Source organism: Cynara cardunculus (assembly GCF_001531365.2).
Source record: "Cynara cardunculus var. scolymus isolate 2C chromosome LG 10, CcrdV1, whole genome shotgun sequence".
Taxonomy (NCBI): domain Eukaryota; kingdom Viridiplantae; phylum Streptophyta; class Magnoliopsida; order Asterales; family Asteraceae; genus Cynara; species Cynara cardunculus.
Genome location: NC_037537.1, coordinates 10,478,746 through 10,483,028, shown reverse-complemented (window position 1 = coordinate 10,483,028; position 4,283 = coordinate 10,478,746).

The following is a 4,283-nucleotide window of genomic DNA, read 5'->3' as shown; positions in this document are numbered from 1 at the left end:
ACCCAATATTCCCATTTCAGGGTGATCGTCAGACTTTGCCGGAACCATCCACTGCAGTTGAAGCCGGTGCACCCGATACTCCTAGAGAGCCTTTTGATCCGACCGAGATTTTTACGAAGAACTACGTGCCATTTGCTATTCGGGTTAATGTTCCAGGATATGACAGGGCTAGAATCCAAGAGCCTTATCTAGAAGACATCTATTTTGGCATCTTCCGCCGGCATCACAAAGCTCTAAGTGCTGATAAGATTCTTGGTATCCACAAGGAAACCAAAGAATATCGTTTGGAATACAAGCACTTCCTCAAAGCCAAGCGTCTTTCTATCAGTGAAGTAAGGACCAAACATCGAGTTGTGTCAATTAAACAAATTGATGCTCAAAGACTTCTCAGATTCTGGTATCCAGTATTCACGATGACACGACAAGATGGTAAGATATGGAGATTTAGTGAAGCTGACTTCTCAAACTTGTATTTAGAAGACCGGGAATATATATATCACGAAATTCAGAACATGACAAACAGAAAAGATGGAGCTCTTGTTTCTCTTAGTGTGATTAAAAGGTCTATGCGCAGTCATGTCAAAGTTTCTATGGTTATTGATGTCCAAATGGGACTTGAAGATGATCAGAGAATAATCAATTTGAAGAGACCTGATCAAGAGCTGTAAGACATTGAAGCTTACCCACTTTATATGATTCTTGAACAACCGGAGTTTGGGGTGATATACGATGTTGTGGGTCGGATAAAGAAGTTTATGAGGTTAAGTGAGCTGAACAAATTCTCTGATGGAACTATTCGAATGGTGAGATGGGCGCTGGATACGAGGAGAGTTAATAATGATAAAGCTGCGGAGTCGGAGAGGATGAGTTCAAAAGATAAATATTTGTTGATCAATGCCTTGAATCTACTTGAGGAGAAAATACAATATCGGATTCATTAAGGAGGCTGGAGAAACTTCTCGGACTCAAAAAGACAAGATTTAAGAGAGTTCGAACTTGAATCCAAAGGGGGAGAATGTTGGGTTCAAGTATGTGCGTGATTGTATTCAAGTTCTTCATTTTATTAAGCTTTGTAAAAGTTAGGTTTAATGCTTTCATTAGTATAAATAGTCATTAGTCTTGTAATTATCATTAACTTTCTGTAATCAATCTTGTTAGTGCTGTAATTTTCTCTCTCAAAAAATACAAAGATTGTTGATGAAAATTCTCTCTACTCATCTTCTTAATCTTCATCTTGAAGATTATTCTGATTTTGTATGATTTTGGGCTTCTCAGTCTCATTGACCCTATTTGGCATCATGGGCCCATTTTTTCTTGAGGAGCCTACTGAAAGGGGAAGAGTTTCCCCAGGCAATTTTATAAAGACAGTAAAAAGAAAAAGAAAACGTCACCACACAAAGTAATCAGCAAGAGAAACTACGGCAACTTTGACTCACAAACCAAGTCATAAGAAGCCAGAAAAGACAAAGGGAAATACAGCAAAACAAAACAACACCACCCGCCCAAAAACAAAAGGCAAGAAAGACCCAAAAGACCCAAAACTCAGAAGGAGCGCCACCCACAGAGTCACATATCATTGGACTTCAAAAACTTCTTTCTAGTCTTCCAAGCCATTCGATSAAGAATCTGCATCTTGATCACCGCAATAACTTTATCCTCCGAATGATTGAAATTGTCAAAGAACTTCCTGTTTCGTTCCCTCCAGATATTATAAATCGTAGCCGATAAACCAATTTTCTGAACTGTAGACCAAGATTTCCAAGTTTGAGCGGATCCTCTGTGAAGAATATCRWCCCAAATGTTCKSAAYAGACGTTAATCCCACCTCCATTTTTATGCCTTCCCAAATACTGTTAGAGTAAGAGCATTCAAAAAATAAGTGATTGTGCGTTTCAATCACTGATTTACAGAACACACACTTTAAATCCGGAGGTTCATGCTTCCACTGACTGATACGATCTTGGGTTGGCAATTTCTTCTGGCAAGCCATCCACATACAGAGAGCATGTTTAGGAATAAAAGCTTTGTTCCAAACTAGTTTCGATCAATGCACAACCGGATTCACCTCTCTTCTTGAGGAGCCTAATTGGGTCAAAATGATACTAAATGAGTCGCAGTTAGTATACTGAAAGGGGAAAATCCCCAGGAAATTTTATAAAGACAATAAAGGCAGGACCGATACAAGCAAATCAGCAAGAAAAACTACGGCAACTTTGACTTACAAACCAAGCCATAAGAAGCCAAAAATGACAATAAAAGTCGCAGTTAGTATAACTAGACGCTAATGTGACTAATTGAGGTAGAATGGTCTTTACGGGTCCATAATGGGTCCATTTGGTCCTAGTAGGTAGAATGTGCGGATTTCCTTTAATCGAGTCATTTTGTGTCAAAATGACATTAAATGGATCATAATTAATCTCATCACACCCTAATTGGGTTAATAGACCCATTTCCTTATAAGTAGTCTAATTGGTTTAAAATGATACTAAATGGTTCCTAAGGGGTGCATTAGGTGTTAGTGGGTTATATAATCCGACAATTAATATTGGTTTAATAGGCATATTTCTCCAGAAGGAGTTCATTTGGGTCAAAATGAGACTACTGAAAGGGGAAGTTTCCCCAGACAATTTTATAAAGACAATAAAAAGCGTCACCAATACAAAAGCAATCAGCAAGAAAAACTACGGCAACTTTGACGCACAAACCAAGTCATAAGGAGCCAAAAATGACAGAGGGAAATACACCAAAACAAAACAACACCATACGCCAAAGAGCAAAAGGCAAGAAAAACCCATAAGATCCAAAACCGAGAAGGTACACCACCCACGTAGTCACATACCATTGGAATTCATAAGCTTCTTCCTTGTCTTCCAAGCCATCCGATGAAGAATCTGCATCTTCTCCGCAATAATTTTATCCTCCGAATAATTGAAATTGTCAAAGAACTTCCTGTTTCGTTCCCTCCAGATATTATAAACCGTTGCCGATAAACCAAGTTTTTGAACCRTAGACCAAGATTTCCAAGTTTGAGTGGACCCTCTGTGAAGGATATCCTCCCAATTGTTTGGATAGTTCGTTAATCCCACCTCCATTTTAATACCTTCCCAAATACTACTAGAGTAAGTGCATTCAAAATGAGACTAAATGGCTCATATTCAGTCTGATCAGACATTAAAGGGTAAAATGGGCTTATTTCTCCATTTTGAGTCTAATAGAGTTATAATGGTGCCAATTGGGTCATAATTAGTCTAATTAGAAGTTAATGAGGGAGCAATTGAGGTAAAATGGGTCTTAATGGTCCCTTATTGGGTCCATTTCATGTTAGTGGATATAATGCGCTATTTATCCTTAAGGAGTCCAATTGGATCAAAATGACACAAACTAGGTCATAATTAGTCTCATTAGACACTAATGGGTATAAGTGCCCCAACTCTCCTTGAGGAGTCTAGCTAGCTCAAAATGATTCTAAATGAGTCATAATTAGTGTAACTAGACGTTTATGCGACTAATTGAGGCATAATGGTTCTTAAGGGTCCTAATTGGTCCATTTGATCACAGTAGGTAGAATGTGCCTACTTCTTTTAATCGAGTCATTCGTGTCAAAATGAGACTAAATGAATTATAATTAATCCAATTGGACCCAAATTGGTTTAATAGGCCCATTTCTTTATAAGAGGTCTAATTGTGTCAAAATGGCACTAATTGGGTCATATTTAGTTTGATCAGACCTTAATGGGTATACTGAAAGGGGAAGAGTTTCCCCAGGCAATTTTATAAAGATAGTAAAAACGTCACCAATACAAAAACAGTCAGCAAGAAAAACTACGGCAACCTTGACTCACAAACCAAGTCATAAGGAGCCAAAAAAGACAAAGGGAAATACACCAAAACATAACAGCACCATAAGCCGAAAAAGCAAAAGGCAGAAAAAACCCAAATGATCCAAAACCGAAAGAGCACACCAACCATGAAATCACATGCCATTAGGATTCATAATCTTCTTCCTTGTCTTCCAAGCCATTCGATGAAGAATCAGCATCTTGATCTCCGTAATAACTTTATCCTCCGAATGATTGAAATTGGTAAAGAACTTCCTGTTTCGTTCCCTCAAGATAATATAAACCGTTGCTGAAAGACCAAGTTTTTGTACCGTAGACCAAGATTTCCAATTTTGAGTGGACCCTCTGTGAAGGATATCCTCCCAATTGTTCGGAAAGTTCATTAGTCCCACCTCCATTTTAATAGCTTCCCAAATACTGCTGGAGTACTTGCATTCAAAAAATA